We start from the raw sequence: 20781 nt of genomic DNA, 5'->3' as shown, positions 1-20781 counted from the left end.
ATCCGTAGTCAAAATCAGTGTGCCAAGAACGGCCTAACAATCGATATGAAACATGTCAGACAGCATTTGACCCAATGATAGGTTGCATTGGCAAACTAGATCGTTATAACGACCATATAATTTGCGAAATGTTGATTTTAAATGAGACTGTTGGAACCTCTGCACCATCAACTTGTTTGTCAGTAGCTTGCTACGATTTAAAAACTGACCATACACAGAACAGGCTCTTGTGTATCGAATCAGTTGAGAGATGTAAACACCAAATGCAGGAGATAATGGAATATTGCTACATAAGTATGGGACATTGACGATAGAGAAGTTGAAATCATGCCATTTGGCATAAAGTTGAGTTGTTAGTTTGCCGTTCATTTCTATTTTCAACAAAATATCTAAGTATGAATTGGACGACTATGTAGTGTATTTTATTTCGATTTCATTGGGATATATTGAATCGACATATGAAAGAAAATTATCATTGTTAATAGATAATACATCATCAATATATCTAAGTGTCGAATTGAATGCCACAGTAGGAGATTTTTTATTCTCACGTAGAAATGTTTGAATAAATTCTGCTTCCTAGGAATATAAAAACAGGTCAGCTAACAAACGAGCAGAATTCGTGCCCATGGGGATTGGATTCCAACAGACTGTTGGAAGACCTGATCACCAAAGACTACGAAGATATTGTCAATGAGTTTTTTTTAATTCAACTTTAGAGTACTTGTGCGTGGAATCAGAGTGCCGTTTAACAAAGTAACACAAGGATCAGTTATATTGGGAGGATAAATTACATACAAACTAGGAAGAATTATTTTGGTAAACTGCGACTGATGTCTCCCTTTCCATAGTTTTTAAAAACAGTTTTAGAAATAATTAAGAGTTACAGTACAACCACAACAACCAGAAAGGTCCATGTCAAAAGACAAAACAAATATGGTTCGGACAGAAAAAATGTCTAGAAAATTCTATTAATTGTCCTTTACATAAAACGTCAATGTCAAGCTTTGTATGAGAAACGGAACACGAAGAAAAAATCACACTAAAAGAATATCTCCCCCTTCTGGAAATGGAAGACATAATTAACATAAATGATATTTAAGTAGGATGGTTTATTTCTCCATAGATTTACTGCTTCTGTAGCTGGTCTACTGAAGGGTCATAAAAAGTGTACATGTACATACAGTTTTGCATTCATTTGTCACATCCATTTAGAAAGCGTGTCTATGTTTTTCTTTGGATGATTAATTGTATGAAACTTGTAAAATGTGAATAATAGGCTCGTATATCGATTAACGTTTGATTGTAGAGATGAAAAATATCAATATAAAACATGAAAGCAATTACAGAATATATTCATGTTGAACATGTAGATACATCTAACCATCTAAACAGCGCTAAGCAATTTAGAGGGGAACATATTTACCATCTTCTAAGCAAAAAAATAATTACAGTATATTCATCACAACACCTTAACTTCACAATACATCATTTTGTAACACACTGTACCGATCAACATTCGATTTTTGTATAATGTTGCTACACTGGAATCATAGATTTCAAGGTCATCTGAGAACAGCTCCGTCATTCCTGTCACATTAGCACCACTCTTGTCCATGTGCAACATCAGTACCTACGTGTATAACAGGTTGATAATAATTGGATAACTGAAAGTAAGACTTAGGCAGATGTTTATAATACGAATTTTACAAATACAATAGATATCAAAGTATTTTCGTTGTTTGTATCATGTTAAAATGGAAAATAAATCAGACTCCTTTTATACGTTTTATTGGATCTCTTTGTCGTTGTAAGATGACATCAGACCATATCTGCGATATATGGCGTAAAAAAATTGTCAAGAGGGACGTAGTACGCGAGTGTCAAAAGGTGACGACAAATATATGTACATTGAAATAATTAATTTCATGAGGAAATAATTTCCCTGGATTACTAGGTACCACTCCCCCATCAATGTCAAATCATATGAATAAAATAGACAACACATACAATATTTCAATGTACAGAAATCATATCCACAAAATTGCATTCCAGATGAACTGTACTATATCGATAATCTACGAAAATCATCCCACGAATTCAAATGCTTCCACCGTACCACAAACAGGCAAAAACCAGTTTGTCTAATGGCATTGTCTAAACTGAATTTTGAGGGAGATGGTTCTTCCTACTCAAATTGACGAGCTAAGTTTTGAAGCAGACTATCAAATATCTCTGATAGACCAACCTGCAACATTGGGGATTTCATTTGAAGTCAAGCATTACTAGTACAGGTATACGTACTTGCTTTAAAACGATGTTCAGATTTCGACCTCGGAAATTTTTATATCGAGTTGGAATTCTGTAAGATTTTTTTTAAAAATACGTCTCTCTCTATCTCTTTCTCTATCTTGATTTTTGACAAAACATTGCCAAGCGTAATCATAGTAAGTCACCACCCACTTGGATATTTCTTTGACCTTGATACATTTTGATGCCGCGCTTTGATTTGTTTTCATTTGTAAAACGCTATTTGATTGGTTCATTTGATTTCTGTCAGCATCCTTTAAACCTAACTGACGTCAAGTCGCAACATACGAAGTCTTGGAGAGGGCGTCACACTATATTACGTGTCTCTGTTTTTATTTTATTGCTACGAATAGTATAAGATTCATAGTGTCGTATTAGTCAAACTACATCGAATGAGTTTTACAAAATTAATGTATAATTTATTTTATATTTGGAACAGTTTACGCTTCATAAGCCGCAAATATGCGGTAACTGACATATATCAGCATCTCGAAAGCTCGAATCTGATAAGCATAAAAAGAAAACACCATTCCATGAGACAAGCATGTATACTAGCGGAAAAAAGGAACTGTGTATTATTTAATATATGAAAAATAATAAAAAATAACAATGAACAAATTATATTTTTTGTAATACTGTTAACAAATGTATTTGTTACAAAATTTCATAATCCATTTATGTTAACGTCGAATAACGTCAATTTCAGCTCACTCGAAAGACATTGGTATTCAAACTTGAATTAACAAAGTTAATAACTAAATAATACATATGTATAACCTTTGTTTTTAAATTTTGAACCACGTGGGACATGCATGTTTCTGAAACATTTATTGTTAATTTAACGTGTCTAGTAAGACACGATGATATTTCTTATACCTCTTTATATCAGTTTTGGTATAGAATTGTGAATATCAAGGCTTTTCACTCTAGTGGTTGGAAGAAAAGCTCCAAAAACAGTGCAGTCATTAAAGATATTCCCAAGCAGATTCAACGCGTATAAAGAAGTAAAAAATAAGCAAAGGAGGATGTATCAAACTTGTGAAATCCATTACGCTGTAATCAATGGTTGAAACCATCGATGCGCACTCTAATATGAATGTGTACATCACACCATCCCTCGACGTGGCAGGTACGAAAAAGTTTGATTGACCGATTCAAATATTAGTTCTCTTTGAAAATATTTCAATCATATAGACATCACCAGGGTTAGGTGAAATGCCAATCGATTCGAGGATTATTTCTCTAGAGTCTTATTGTGTGCCATTAAGAGGATCGAGGATTTAATTAAGGCAAAACATCTTCTAAGCACGGTTGATTACCTAATATTGGATACATTCAAATGTTATGATTCCCTTTTAGCCAAAAACATTATTCACTATATACATTAATGCAAGTTAAAGTGCATTTCTGATCTATTTTTAAAGATATATAATACTTGCATAAGAAAATACAGGAAAGCCTGACAAAATCTCATTTACCTCCAGCATACATCCAGGAACTAGTTCAAGTCTATCAACCACAGCGACCATTTAATTCTGCGGATGTGTTATACCTTATAAAGCCACGCGCTCGTACTAAACTGTATGGCGAAAGACGGTCTTCCTCAACTCTGTGGAACTGCCTCCCGTTGGATCTTCGTGTCAAGGGTTCATTAGCGGTTTTTAAATACAAACTTAAAACATATCTTTTTTAACTTGCATTTAATCTTTAATTTGGTACTTTTGGATACAGCTACTTAAAAAAACAACCTCAGCTTAAGTATTATTTCATGCCTTTTTCTATGTGTTCATTGTTCTTTGTTTGACTTTGTTTTTATTACGTTACATGTAAAGAGCTTTAGGGTAATTGTAGTAATTAGGTAAAGCGCTATAATAATGATAATAACTGTAATAATAATAATAAACGATTATGTAAAGAGCGCCACGATTTTGCAAGGTCACAGTCATGAAGTCCTACACCCTGACAATAAGTTAGAAATAGGAAATTGGTATATTATCCACAGTTCTTTATCAGAACAGCATTTTCTATATAGGTTGTATCTGCTCCCCAGAAATGCTTAAAGACATTTTAAATCTGAAAATGATTTCTCTCGAATCACTTACTCCTTTATACTTTACATGCAAATGGGTTATCAATGCGGTCAACGCATTATTGAGAAGTATCGGTATCCCTACTGGAGGGATAAAATACTAAGAGTGTAATTGTTGACTGATAAATGCCGATAATGACTGCTATTTTGCTGTTGGTACTGATAATTTTACTCGATTTTTTTCAGTACCGACATACGTTATCATTACCAACGGTAACAAGAGGCCTATGGGCGACATCGCTCACCTGAGTCAAGTTTATATCTAAAGATTTTTCCTATATATTTGCATGTAAAACTTTGGTCTCGGTTTTAAGATTTTAAATCTGCAGAATGTCAGGAAGCTTTCATGAAAATGTAAACTTCTTTGGCCCATTAGTTCTTAAGAAGAAGATTTTTTAAAATTTTCTCTATATATTAGTATATAAAACTTTGATCCCCTATTGTGGTCACATCCTACCACCGGGGGCCATTATTTTAATAAACTTGAATCTGCAATATGTCAGGAAGCTTTCATGTAAATGTAAACTTTTCTGGCCCAGTTATTCCTCAGAAGATTTTCAATGATTTTTCCTAGATATTTGTAGGTAAAATTTTGATATCATATTGTGGTCCCATCTTACCCTCGGGGGCCATGAGTTGAAGAAACCTAAATCTACACTATGTCAGGAAGCTTTCATGTAAATTTGTACTTTCCAGGTCCAGTGGTTCTTGATTTTTAAAGATTTTCTACCTATATATTTGTATGTAAAACTTTGATCCCCTATTATGGCCCCATCCTATCCCCGGGGGACATGATTTTAATAATCATGTATCTGCACAATGTCAGGACGCTTTCATGTAAATTTCTACTTTCCTGGCCCAGTTGTTCTTGAAAGGAAGAATTTTAAAGATGTTCCCTATATATTTACAAGTAAAAATTTGATCCTCTATTGTGGTCCCAACTTACCCCGGGGGCCATGATTTTAACGAACTTGAATTTTCACTATGTCAGGAAGCTTTCATGTAAACAGCTCCTCTGATCCAGTGATTCTTGAGAATATTTTTAATGACCGCACCCTATTTTTGCATTTTTGTGATTATATCCCCTTTGAAGTGGGCATGACACCTCATTTTTACAAAGCCCTTTACCAAAGGATGCTTTGTGATAAGTTTGGCTGAAATTGGCCAAGTGGTTTTGGAGAAGATGAAAATGGGAAAAGTTCATACCGACGCTGACACCGACAACAGACAACGGAGAACTTTTGATCAGAAATGCCTTCGGCTCATGTGAGTTAAAATGTCAGAATAACTTACCAGTACCTACAGCACAATATTGATAATTATCAGCAAATATCAGCACATATTCACACTCTCAGTACTTTTTTCATGCAGTAGTGCATGTATTTAATAAAAAAAAGTATTTTGTACTCATTTAAAACGATTATACGCATCATTATTTCTCCGGAATGAAGAGGATATAAGACAATTCAAAACATTTACAGAGTATGGTGACTCTTCAATTTCAAAATTTTTACTTAGGAATTCAAAAGAACACAAAGGGGTTACAATAGAAAAGACGGCATTTAGAAAGAATAGAACATATGTTTACATATACTATAACATCTTCTGACTGAGACACAGTAATCGCATTGCACAGAAAACTACTTCATTCATAGACCCGACTTGTAATCGAGTTGTAAGACTACGTTTTGCAAAAACACAATACTACGAGAAATATACTGTTCCCGTATTTTTAAGTATAAAACCGATTGTTTAAGAAGAGGATTGCATGAAAAATTTAATTTTAACCGATGTGGTTGTTTACACTTTATATATACATGTTATAGCTAATAGGAGAAACTCAATATACAAAGTTGTAAAGAGATCGAACTCATAACCACTCTAAAATATCGTAAATGGATGAATATTATTTGTACGTCTCACAATGTGTTAACTTCACAGTACATCATTTTGTGACACACTGTACCAATCAACATACGGTTCTTGTATAATGTTGCTGAACTGGAACCATAAAGTTCAAGGTCATCTGAAAACAGCTCTGTGACCCCTGTCATATTAGCACCACTGCTGTCCATGTGTACCGCCAGCACCTACAAATTCAGTGGATTGATTACAAACAGAAACGTGGATAGCAAATAAAATTCATGAATGATTTATTTCATATTTCATGTTAAGTTTTTGTCAGATTATCATCACTGCATTTAATGAAGGTCATACATTACCTGCGATACACCTGGGTTAACTGGATTAGAGAGATGCTGAAACAATTTATGTCCTATGGGTTGACATCCAAGCAGCACATCTCCTGTTGTAGGATCAACCATCGGATTATCTGGGATGGTATCAAGCTCAATGTCCTGCTCAAACATGAAATGAAAAGTATGTTATACAGTACACGTGCACTAACAATTCATGTCTGTAGAAGACGGAAAAGAAACCGTCATGGTCTTCACTTGATTATATCGTTAGCTTCGCAATCGACAGACCCAGGTTCAAGTCTCAATGCCACGGTAAAGACGTTTATCATAGGCATTGACTATTCCTTTGTTAATTACCAAGTGTCAAAAATGAATAACGATAAGGGGGGTTCCGGTGACATGTCGTAGTAATCTATGGAACAATAGATTGCTTTCTATCAAAATTTGGATCACTTTACCTAAACCAGGTGACTTCTATACATCAGTGAAAAATTCTGGAATAGGACATAAAGCAACGGAAAAAAACACGCAAACAAATAAAATACGATAAAACCTTGAACGTTATATTTGTAACTGGGAGGTAATTTAGAGATTATATGGTTATACATGGAAGATTGTAAGGAACGAAATGTAGAATATCAAACCCTTTCTTATATATATTTTAGTGAATATAGACGTTGCTGGCAAACTAACAATTCAACTTTGTGACAAAGGAACGACCTCAGATTCTCCATCATCAACTTCCCATCTTTATGTACCAATATTCCTGCTTTACCTGCATAAGATGTTTATGTCTCCTAAATGATTGGATACGATAGAACATATTCTGCGTATGGTGAATTTCTAAACTGAGGTAGGCTACTGACAAATAAATTAATCTTACGGGGCTTAAACAGTCTCGCTTAAAGTGAGCTTTTCGAAACCTTGTATGGTTGTTATAATGATCTTATTTTTCAAATTCACCTGTTGATAGGTTAAATATTGTTTGGTTTGTTCCACACGAATCGTTAGGTCGTTCGGGTTTTTTTTACTTGCATTGGCTGAGGATTGCTCTGATTGTTTGATGAAGATAGAGAATCACGTCGAAATACCCAGTGGTTCGTGTTTGCCCAACTCTCTATGGTTGTTAGATTAATCACTGTTCGTTATTTTTACTTTGCATTTGACTGGTCAACAGAGGATTCTTGTTCCTTCTGTGAACATCAGAGATCCGTGTTTGTCCTATTCTTGGTTGTGTATCCTTTATAGGATTTAAGGTATTGATCAATGTTCCTATCTTCTACCCTTTTCCATACAAATCAGAATTTAGTGTCACTTTTAGTCAATAGACACACCCCTGTTTTAAAAATCCTTCAGAGCGCATCTATGAAAAGGAAGATGACCTTTGGTAGAAAAATAAAACTTAAAATCCTTATAGTCAAGGATGTTAATGACAGGTGAAGTTTGAATTTATCCAATTATAGTTAGAGAACAATTGAGTTTGCGCACAGATGCAAAGATAACTGAACGAAAATAAATCATTAGCCAATGAGCTCTTCTGCGAAACGAAGCTGCATCGGTCGCAATGGTATGGCTGTATTTAAAGCTGCTCAGTAAGTTTGGCACTTATGACATTACACGTTATCGTTATGATAGTGTTGGACAGTTCACTTACATTTACTTTAATAAGTCTGTTGTTTTCTTCTCTCTTGTACACCATCAACTTTTTACCCATACTGGATACTGCATACACAAGTCTGTAAAGAGACATAATTACGTGTGCTTCTCACTGGTATAGAAATAGTGTGTCACAGGTGTCAAAATATACTGTTATATATTGACGGACTTTGAAAATGCAACACTGATTTTTTTCCTAAATATAAGCAATTTATGATTTTATAATTTCCTCCACAGCCCATTAGCCAGATGTTTAAATTTCACTGCCCGCGTTATTCATGCTAATTTTTAAAAAGGTGCAAGTAGCATTGCACGAATTTTCTCAGACGCTATTCAAAAAGTAAAAACCAGTTTTGTCATCGTGAGACAATTCTGTTGTCAATGGCATGTGCATTTACAAGTGAACAAAAGGGGAAATGTTAAAGAATACCACGTTTAAGCAATGATTTGCGAAATCAAGCACTCGGCACGGTGCAAACAGGCGTCAGTCAGCTAAAAGTAATTAGACGTTTTAACATACACCCTTGCACGATAAGTCAATTGATACGACGTCATCGTCATACAGGGTCCATCAATGATTGCTGAAGCCCTGATCGAGCATTTGTGACAACAGGCATCAAGATGCGTTTGTACGGCAACGCCACTTGCAAATAGGTTTATGGCTGCTGCGACAACGGAGAGGCCAACATTTGGACGCCATGGTAGGACAATTCACCGTAGAACAGTTTCTCAAATAGTGAAACGTCAGAGGATTCTCAGCAGAAGATCTTACAAAAGTTCACAACTTAAACTCAATCATCGACCTTACAGAGTGCGACGAGACTGATAGGGGTTAAATGAAATCCAGAATTGGACACGAGTCTTGTTTTCTGACGAATCAGGATTCAAAGTCAGTAATGCGGACGGCAGAATACAAGTTTACCGACATATGCATGATCATAACGTAAACACTTGCGTGTTTGAACGAGATATATTTAGCGGAGGTAGCTTAATGGTTTGGGGTGCGATTAGCACAAAGTTTCGCTCCCAGTTCGTCATTTTGAACTGAAACTTTTATAGACGACATTTTGCAGTAATAATAATAATAAATTCTTTTATTTAGACAGGATAGCACAATTAGTACAAATGACTAGTTTACATTGTGGTCCTGTATAAAACATTTACAGACAGATAAATGAGAGAATAGAAAAATAGATAAGATAATATAAAATATATACATAAAATATACACACGATATCACTGCGGGGAAAAATAAACATATACATCATATCTATATATCACTTATTTGAGAAATAATGCTGCAAATATGCTGATTTAAAAGATGTAATAGAACCACAGCTTCTGGCAGTCTGTGTTGGCACCATTGATACGGCAGTAGAGAGAAGACAACGCAACGATGCGAGAGTCCACACAGCGTGGGGGTCTGTTGTGTGACGTGGATTTACCGGATTCTACCTCCTGTCATGGACATGGTGGGTAACTTGGACATTTGAAAACTTTGTTTATGTGAAATTTTGTACATATTGTATATTGTATTTTATCTTATATAAAATTGTAAATATCAATGTTCTTCCGTTATGTTTGACTGAACAGTTGCGACGGCTGTCGTGACAGAAAATAAAATGTAAGACAAAACATTACCCAGTGTTGCGTTTTTAAAGTCTTTCGTTATACTAACACAGTAAAAGTGATTTCCTACCAAATGTTTCCAAAAACCAGTATAATAATAAATTGTAGAGTGCCTCTGATCACCAGAAAACTGCTATAACAGTACAACTTTCCTTTGTTACGAGATTGCCGAGGTTTTTCAATTCTTTGTATTTCTTATGTAATTTTCCAGCATTGATATTCTAACGACAAGGCGTGAATATTTCACTTTGTAGACGCCATTTGACCCATATTGTGGACCTAGACTAAGACAGGACTGGTTTCTCTATTGTGTCCATTCCGATATATCAATGACTTTTAACCTCAATGATGAGCGCATGGGCACAAAGGGAAAAGTCAATATTACAGTGCGAGTTTGGCAAAAGCAGTAAATGTCAATGCTTGTGTATGCATACCATGATTTGTTTTGATAAGAAAATTAGTAATCTGAGGTTTTGAAATGGTTGTCTTTCTGGTATCATTGTTTTATATATTGAAAAATGCAAGAACGATAATTAGGATATGACTTTCATTTCCAGCATTGAGTTTCAGGATATCGAGCAGTAACATCAAGATACCACGGCGATTATTTGCTTTAAACTAATTACATTGAACTACATTACACTTACTTTCCATCATTTGAGAGAGCTATCCCATTAGGAAAATATGTTGGTTCTGAAACGATTCTAAAATCTTTGCCATCACAGTAGAGAATATGACCAAAGTGCAATCCCAGCATGCCTTCCAAAAACTGTCCGAACGCGGTGCGATAATAAGCACAGTCTGTTGTATAAAAGGTATCTGGTCCGGTTGCCACAACATCATTCAGTCTGAAACAAAGTGTGATGTTAGCCATTATTTAAGCAATCATTATTATTTCTTGAAAAATGTGGTCTCATAACTGCAACGGTGTGTGCATACAAATTGAATAACGCGCGTTAGCGCGTTATGAAAATTTGCTTACACACCGTTGCAGTTATGAAACTACATCTTTAAAAAAATAATAATTCATTGCTTATATTTACATTCTAAAAACCTTTTTTAATGTGTGCAAATTTTCTCAAATCTTCCGCCTAATTCTTTGGGTAAGTAGCGATTAACGGAAGAGCCGTGGAAAGCAAAATGTGATTAATGAAAGAAGACTTCTTGAAAAAGCTTGCACTTGGATTAATTTCTTGTGTTTGTTCGGTGATACTAACCACATATTAGAGGTAAGATCAACTTATTTGGCATCGAATGAAACGGGAATGGGCGACAAGGCTTTGTTCTCATTCGGCACACGCATGGCCGAGCACAGGAACTGCATGGTAATTTTGTCTAATAATAATAGTAAGGGTCTTATACCATACCATCCTAATAAGGGATAATAATAATTTTATTAGTAAGTTCTATGGTATAAGACCCCTACTATTATTATTACAAAATCACCGGTTGAACCGTTCCTGTGGCCCAAGATGCAAACGACGTGTTCGACAGTCTTCATACGCCTTAAAGATTTATAGTGATTCAGTCGTTGCAGTGTTAAACAAATATCATTCAAAATTGTCTAAAGCATTTTATCACAGGATTAAATAGTAAATGTAAATATATCATTCTGGCTAATACAATATGTGATTTTAGCCTAACGTCAGGTATCGACTTCCAATGGAAATCGTTCGTAATGAATTTCAAAATAGACCATAAACAGTTGACGTAAGAATATTACATGTGAACTAGTGCTCCTGTATAAGTCTTGAGATGTTTTAATTCTAAGGTCTCCTCCAGAAACTCAAACTTTTCCACAGTGTCTTCCTCTGCTCGATGTACCACAACAAACAGGAGCACTTTACCTACAGTGTTGAACAAAAATGTATTAGATGAAAGTTGAAGATAACGAACAGTGATCAATCTCATAACTCCTACAATCAATACGAAATATAGAGTTGGGCATTTATAGATGTGCATGGACTAAGTAGATAGTCATAAAGGAAAGCCCATGTTTTATATTAAAAGGAATAACATACGGTTTTGTTTTGACAATCGTGCAAGAACTATACTAAAAGTATTCTAGCTATTGTTTTGGAGATGATACACGTTATCAGTGTTAAGTTTTGCCACAGTATTTTATGCTCGGTGTGTAAAAAAGGACACACTACAAGAGTGAAAATCAGATATAGCTCAGCTGAAATAGAGTCTGAAGGGAAACTATCGATATAGCTCAGCTGAAATAGAGTCTGAAGGGAAGCTATCGACATAGCTCAGCTGAAATAGAGTCTGAAGGGAAACTGAATAGCCAATGTAATAGGTGTATTGAAGTTATGCATTCTGTTGTTCAGTTACCTTTGTCCTCTAGAACACTGATACCATGCGGAAAGAAATCTTTGGAAAGAAAATTGTTTCCAACAATCTGTAGTTCTTTGACTCCATATTCTGGTTTCTCCATGTTAAACAGCATGATCCGTCCCCTGACATTGTTTTTCTTGTAATACTCTTGCTATTCTGATCCAACGAACACGGCGTTTATTCCCTTCATTGGCAAAGAAGTCTCAGAATAAAGACCGTTGATAGGTATACGAAAGTAATAGTAGAAGATTTAAAATGTCCAATAATTCAATGAAATAAAATTAGATATAATTTCAGCATTTCCACGAGGTATTCATATATTATTGCGTGGGATATCCAAACTGTAAAAAATTCTCATTGTTTACAAACGAGCGGAAGTGAACACAACTATGTATAAAGAACAATTTTTCAGACCCCAAATATTAAATTCGTTCACTTAAATTTGTCCCCAAGAAAATAAGTGATTTAATATCATTCAATGGGATTTAAATTTTCAAAATGAATAAAGAATTGCTATGGATGTAGAATATTTTCCAATTGTTCATTACTGAGACGATGTATTTTATGACATTGATATTTTAGATTTTTATGTGTTAATTATGAGTACATACTACAATATGTCCACAACAATATGCTGCAAGACTTACAGAAGAGATGAAAGTTAAACCAGACTGGGTGGTCTGCATGTCCTCAGATCCATGCTCTACAAATGAGTAAGAGGAAGACATATTTGAATATTTAACATTCTGTATTTCGATTTTCTACCGACTCAGACAAAAGACATCATTAAATAACATCTGATATACAAGCATTGAGAGTGTAAACTAAAACAAAAAAGTGAAGATAGCGAGCAGTGATCTATCTCATAACTCCTGTAAGGAATACAAAGTTATGAATTAGGGCAAACCTGAATCATTGGATATACCAGAGATTGGACCAGGAGCCTAGGAGGAGTACGCATCCACTGTCTACCGATCACACCCACTGTGAGCCCTACATATATATCTTGACATGTGTACAAGGAGAAGGTTATCCATGGCCAGAGTAACCTGATAAGACAAGAGAAACAAATCATCTGACGTATTACCTATTCCTTCCAAGATGTGACATTTTCCTGGTCTGTGGTTCCACAGGGTTTTGTGGTAGCCCAGGAACAGGCTAAAAATATAATGAAAACCTTCAACAGGTAGTTCAATACATATTATATTTTGAGAATAATAATAAAACAAAAATAATTCGAGGATTTGATTGATTAACATTCGCTTTCGTAGTAAGCACTAGTCTAGAACAATCGCTTGAAGCTGTTGCTGTATTTTTGGACAATCGTTGATGTTCTAACCAAGGCTAGTCAGTATATTTTATTTAGAATGGAAATGGAATACAATTATTTCCCGTAAATTTAAGAGGATCATATAAGATACACACTGCATGTGAAATATTCTATAAAGCACAAAGATTGCAATGAACTCTTAAATAATAATAACTGCCCTAACAGAAGAAATAATTCAAACTAAAAATGTAGTGTTTATCTAAGAGTACATATGTACGCAACAAAAACAAAAACCCCGCATTTTTCTTTTTTCAAATAGAGCTAGAAACAGTTCATTCAATTATTCTAACTTTTTTCTTTGAATACCTATGACTACATAAAAAGTAATAAAGGCATTTTAAAATCAAATATCAATCTATCAGGCTTAATTAATCAAGTTCATGAAAACAGTGGTTGGCATGATTTCTTATAAACTAATGGTCTGTTGTCATTGAAAATTTGTTTCAGGTAAACAAAAGACAAACAAAGAACCCTCTAACCACACCAAAATGTAAAGTGTCATGTAAGACGCTGCAATGCCACTCTAAAATGAAGATGAGTGCGGTTGTGCTGTAACGATGTTACTCATAGGGACTACTCGACAGAAAGTTGCAACTGCAATTGAATACACCAATCAACTCAAAATACGTGTTCATCAGACTGGAACACATATGACAGACCAAGAACTGGGCATCTTCGAGTCACCACTCCCAGACAAGTCTGCCTAAAGCACCAGCGCAACCGATTCGAAACTACTGTAAAAACAGCTGCTACAATCGCAGAAAGGGGAATAAACCAATCTCGGTTGAGATTCGCCTCAGCTGAATATTTGGACTGACGCCTTCACCGAATCTCGGAGCAGTCCTTCATAATTCATATCTGGAAATATACTTTCAGCTTCGACCAGTTCTAGTAATTAATGTGCACTTAGGTGACATTGCTGTTCGCTTCAAATAAGTTATTGACTATCAAACTAACTCTCTATCACTAATTAATTTTGTATTGCTTACCGTCTAGGTATAAAAATCCCAGAATGAAAATAGGTACCAAAATTTCCGTTCAAATAAAACTTCCACAGCACAATATTTTATCTCTTGGAATTAAAGAGTTCCTATAGTCTGCTTCATGTAGCTACTGATACATTGTATCTCTACATACCTACTTGCATTTCGCTAATCTAAAATGCAAACTATAGGAACTCTTAAATTTTGGGAGATAAAATATTGCGCCATGGAAGTCATCATTCGAACGGAAAAATTAGTGATGGTTTATTTTATCGAATTTACATACTTAGACGATAAGTAACACAACATTGATAGTGATACAGATTTGGTTTAATAGTCACCTAACTGATTTGAAGCGAACAGCAGTGTCACCTAAGTGCACATTAATTGCTAGAACCTGTCGAAGCTGAAAGTAAATTTCCAGATATGAATTATGAAGGACTGCTCCGAGATTCGGTGAAGACGTCAGTCCAAATATTCAGCCGAGCCGAATCTCAACCGAGATTGGTTTATTCCCCTTTATGCAATTGTAGCAGCTGTTTTTACAGTAGTGTCGAATCGGTTGCACTGGTGCTTTAGGCAGACTTGTCTGGAAGTGGTGACTCGGAGATGCCCAGTTCGTGGTCTGTCATCTGTGTTCAAGTCTGATGAATACGTGTTTTGAGTTGATTGGTGTATTCAATTGCAGTTGCAACTTTCTGCAGATCCCTATGAGTAACATCGTTACAGCACAACCGCACTCATCTTCGTTTAAGAGTGGCATTGCAGCGTCTTATATGACACTTTACATTTTGGTGTGGTTAGAGGGTTTTTTATTTGTCTTTTGTTTACCTGAAATAAATTTTCAATGACAGCAGACCATTAGTTTATAAGAAATCATGCCAACCACTGTTTTCATGTGTACATAAAAACACATATTCCCCATGGTGCAAAATGGAAAAGGGTTATACACACGCATCATTTAATTGATAGTAGTTTCACCAATTCAAAATATTGAGCAGACAATATCTTTCTATGTCAAGAGTGGATTGACCTTGTGACCTAAAAATCAATAGGGGCCATCTACTCCTTGTGCTGTACCAGTGTACCAAGTTTGGTGTCAATCAAACAAATATTTGTCAAAATATATGAGACAATATATTACTCTGTCCAGTTCAACCATTGACCTTTGACCATGTGGCCTCAAAATCAATAGGGTTCATATTCTCTTGAAGATGTACCAGGGTACTTAGTTTGATGTCTGTCAAGCAAGAGGTTCTCAAGATATTGAGCGGACAGTATATTACTATGTCCAGTTTGACCCTTGACTTATGACCATGTGACCTCAAAATCAATACGGGTAATCTTCTCCTGAAGATTTATCAGTGTACAAAGTTTGATGTCTGTCAAGTAAGGGGTTCTCAAGATCTTGAGCGGACAGTATATTCCTATGTCCAGTTTGACTTTTGAACATGTGACCTCAAAATCAATAGGGGCCATCTTCTTCTGAAGATGTACTAGTGTACCAAGTTTGATATCTGTCAAGCAAAGGATTCTCAAGATATTGAGCGGACAGTATATTCCAATTTCAAGTTTAACCCTTGACCTTTGATCTTGTGACCTCAAAATCAATAGGGGTCATCTTCTTCTAAAGATATACCAGTGTATCAAGTTTGCTGTCTGTAAAACAAAGGGTTCTCTAGACAATGAGTGGTCAGTATATTCCTATGTCCAGTTTGACCCTTGACTTTCGACCATGTGACCTCAAAATCTATAGTTGTCATCTACTCCTTAGGATGTACCATGTTTGATGTCTGTCAAGCACATGGTTCTCAACATATTAAGCTGGCAGTATATTCCTATGTCCAGAGTAAATTGACGCTTGACCTTTTGACCTGAAAAACAATAGGGATCCTCTTCTACTCATAACCAGCCAACATATGAAATATAATTATGATCAAGTGAATGGTTTTCAAGATATTGAGCGGACAACATGTGGTTTACTGACCGACCGACCGATGTACCGACCGACCAACAGGTGCACAGCAATATGCCCCTCTTCTTTGAAGGGGGCATAAATATATTGCATTAATTCATATTTGATAACAATTTGTGAACATTGTATGAACATAATCGTGAGCCCTATATCTTGATCAGGTAAAGATATTTATTCGTAGTCAAAATCAGTGTGCTAAGAAAGGCCTAACAAACGCTATCAAACAAGTCAAACAGTATTTTACCCAATGATAGGTTGTAATGGCAAACTAGATTCTGATAACGACCACAACAATTTGCTAAATGTTGACTTTAAATAAAATAACATCAAAATAATGCTCCAATTTCTATATGAAAACATTTTCCTTTATGCATCACTACACAAGAAGTATTTTTAGACGGTATTTAAACATCAACGGATGACATGTCAGTGTTGGATGATATGACACAAATAACTGGAAATAAATGTAGACAATATCACGCTCGAACAATTATTTACTCTATGCCTTTTGAACTTTGTCATTCATTTGCCTAAATACTTCAGCATCAGATTTAAGTCACTTGGTTGGTACATTTACATTCTCATTCTTTGTGACAAGACGGATACGCTGAAATAATAGAGGATACTGACAACATGCTTTGAGGTCAAAGTAGGTTTTAAAAAGTGTGTCAGTTTTACGTAGACCGCTAGAACACCTCATATTCAGGAGTTGCATTATGCTATACTTACATCATTCTAAAAATAGACGTGAAGGACAATGCAACCATAAGCCCAAAGAGAGTTTTCCATATCATAATTCCCTGTTATCACCAAGACGAGATGAATTAAATCTGAATTGAATCGGCTTTAATCAGATCGGGATCGAGACCTGTTTTCTATGAGGCGCCGTTTGGGTATATTTATTGCCATTTATTAGTTACTCTAATATCTTATTCCTTATTTCAAAAAAGGGTTATCACCTGATTTGAAGAAAATGTGTTAATGTATATCATTGAGTGCTCAAACAATACCTAACGGTGTTTGCAAGACTTTGTTCAGATTAGTAACAGATGAGTTCATTTTAAATGTTTTAGCTCACCTGAGTCGAAGGCTCAAGTGAGCTTTGTCCGTCGTCGGTCTGTCTGTCAGTAAAGTTTTTATATTTTCGACCTCTTCTCCAGAACCACTGGACCAATTTCAGCCAAACTTGGCCAAAAGCATCCTTGGGTAAAGGACGTTCAGGTTTGATCGAATAAAGGGCCATGTACCTTTCAAAGGGGAGATGATCACAAAAATGCAAAAAATAGGGTGTGGCATTTAAAAATCTTCTCAAGAACAACTGGGCCAGAAAAGCTGAAATTTATATGCCAGCTTTCTGACATAGTGCAGATTCCAGTTTGCTCAAATCATGGCTCTCGGGGGGTGGATGGGGCCACAATAGGGGGTCAAAGTTTTACATATAAATATATAGGAATTTTTTAAAAAAAATCTTCTTCTCAAGAACCACTGAGCCAGAAAAGCTGAAATTTATACGAAAGTTTCCTGACATAGTGCAGATATAAGTTTGTTATATTCATAGCCCTCAGGGGTAGGATGGGGCCACAAGGGGGGATCAAAGTTTTACATAAAAATATATAGGAAAAATCTTTAAAAATCTTCTTTTCAAGAACCACTGAGCCAGAAAAGCTGAAATTTATATGAAAGCTTCCTGACATAGTGCAGATATACGTTTGTTAAAATCATAGCCCCCGGGGGTAGGATGGGGCCACAAGGGGGATGAAAGTTTTGCACACAAATATATAGGGAAAACATTTAAAAATCTTCTTCTCAAAAACTACTTCGCCAGGAAATTTGAAATTTACATGAAAGCTTCCTGACATAGTGCAAATTTAAGTTTGTGAACATCATGGCCCCCGGGGGCAGGATGGGGCCATAAGTTGGGATCAAAGTTTTACATAGAATTATATCGGGAGAATCTTTAAAAATCTTGTTCTCAAAAACTACGTACTGGACCAAGAAAGTGGAAATTTACACGACAGCTTCCTAACATAGTGCAGATTGAAGGTTGTAAAAATCATGGCCCCCGATGTTAAGATGGGGCCAGAATAGGGGATCAAAGTTTACATATAGATATATAGGGAACATCTTTAAAAATCTTCTCAAAAACCATTGGGCCAGGAACGTTGCAATTTACATGAAAGCTTCCTGACATAGTGCAAATTCAAGTTTGTTAAAATCATGGCCTCGGGGACAGGATGGGGTCACAATAGGGGATCAAAGTTTTACGTACAAATATATATGAAATATCTTTAAAACTCTCTTCTCAAGAACCACTGAGCCAGAAAAGCTGAGATTTACATAAAAGCTGCCTGACACAGTGCAGATTCAAGTTTGTTAAAATCATGGCCCCCGGGGGTAGGATGGGTCTACAATAGGTATCAAAGTTTAAATATGAGCCAAGGTGATTCAGGTGAGCGATGTGGCCCATGAGCCTCTTGTTTATTATATTGTTTCAAGAATTTCATCAATTGAAAATAAATTGCTTTACTTCATTTCATTTATTACTTTAAGTTTGAAATACAATGTGAATAAAGTTTTATTTCAATCAATGAAAGTTGAAGATAACGAACAGTGATAAATCTCATAAATCCTACAAGAAATACAAAATAGAAAGGTGGATAAACACGGACCCCTGGACACACCAGAGGTGGGATCAGGTACCTAGGAGGAGTAAGCATCCCCTGTCGACTGGTCACACCCGCCGTGAGCCCTATATCTTGATCAGGTAAACCGAGTTATCCGTAGTCAAAATCAGTGTGGCAAGAACGGATTAACAATCGGTATGAAACATGTCAGACAGCATTTGACTCAATGATAGGTGGAATTCGCAAACTACATCGTTTTAACAACCATATAATTTGCAAAATCCTGACTTTAATCGAAACTGCTGAAACCCCTTTACCATCAACTTTTTTGTGAGAAGCTTCTTTTGATTTTAAATCTGCCCATATGCAGTACAAGCTCTTCCGTATCGAATCAGTAGAGAAATATAAACACCATATGCAGGTGATAATGGAATTTTGCTACATAAATATGGGAAGTTGACGATGGAGAGCAGAAATCATCCCGTTGGTCAAACAGTTAGGTTGTCAGTTGGCCTTTAATGTCTTCTTTCAATAAAATATCTAAGTAAGAAGCAGAAGTGGACGACTCTGTGGTGTCTTTTATTTCGAGCTCACATGTTTATGTTGATAAGCTTCTATTACCCAACTCTCTGCTCCCCGTAGCTCGTTTGTGCTGTCGTCTAATATCTGAAGAAAAACATAAAATTGACTGAGATTGGAAATTTTATTACTTACCAAAAAAGATTCCGGGGCGAAATCAGCTAATACAATTGTACATCAAAGTATTTGGAAAGGTAAATGACTCAAAGATTCCCTCCAAAGAAGACAAAATAACGAAAATAATGCTACATCTTTACCGTGACACAGGATCGCGGATTTAATTTTAAAAGGCATCCACTTCTAATGCCAAACGTCGTCCAAAGAAGTAACCGCTGTCAATGTCTGTCAGGGTCCGCTATAGCGAATCAGGATTAATTACTAATCTTGAATGCATTCAAATCGAATACAAGTTATTTCTTTTTAGCCAAAAACATAAAAGCTCATTAATTTGCAAACGTGTTGTAATCTCTTTATACATTAATAAGAATTAAACCATATTTCTAAGTCGTTAAAACAGGTAGTGACAGTTCCATCGCCAAAGGCTCGGCATCAGGTGTGAATGTCACGGGTTCTCGGAGATGACCTTAAAAACTGATGTCCCGTGTCACAGTAGGTGTGGATGCTAAAGAATCATCACTGCTTAATGGCCGTAAGTGTCGAGTAAAAGTCTGAATTTGAAGCCCTTCAGCGATCTTGGTGATGTCTTAATGTGAGTGAAAAATTCTCGAGAGAGATGTTAAGGTAGCGACGGATAGCAAACACGTCATCAGTAAAAATTGTGTATTTTCACGTGAATTTATTTTCTGGAATTCCTTACTCCGTCATAGAATAGTTGAAAAACAAAAAGGGGTTCCGTAGGTGTTTTGTTGCTGTGACTGACTCGCCTAGAGAAAATCAGCACACATCACATAAGTATACGTCAATGTCTTTAATAATGGTAGATCATCTAGATCAAATGTTTCGTCTGTGTGGTACTTTTTGCCAAACGAAATGTTATACCACTGTTATGAAGTTAATTTTCAATTTAGTTAGTTTTTGTGGTGTTGCCCAGTAAATAGGTGTTTCCGT

General features: G+C 35.7%; 1 pseudogene; it reads right to left on the bottom strand.

Annotated features, from left to right (window-relative positions):
- Positions 1-687: 687 nt before the first annotated feature.
- Positions 688-17389, bottom strand: LOC125681293 (serum paraoxonase/arylesterase 1-like; annotated as a pseudogene).
- Between the last annotated feature and the right edge of the window lie 3392 nt (positions 17390-20781).

The sequence above is a fragment of the Ostrea edulis genome, chromosome 2, assembly GCF_947568905.1.
Source record: "Ostrea edulis chromosome 2, xbOstEdul1.1, whole genome shotgun sequence".
In the NCBI taxonomy this organism is placed as follows: domain Eukaryota; kingdom Metazoa; phylum Mollusca; class Bivalvia; order Ostreida; family Ostreidae; genus Ostrea; species Ostrea edulis.
This window is presented reverse-complemented; position numbering and strand designations above follow the sequence as displayed.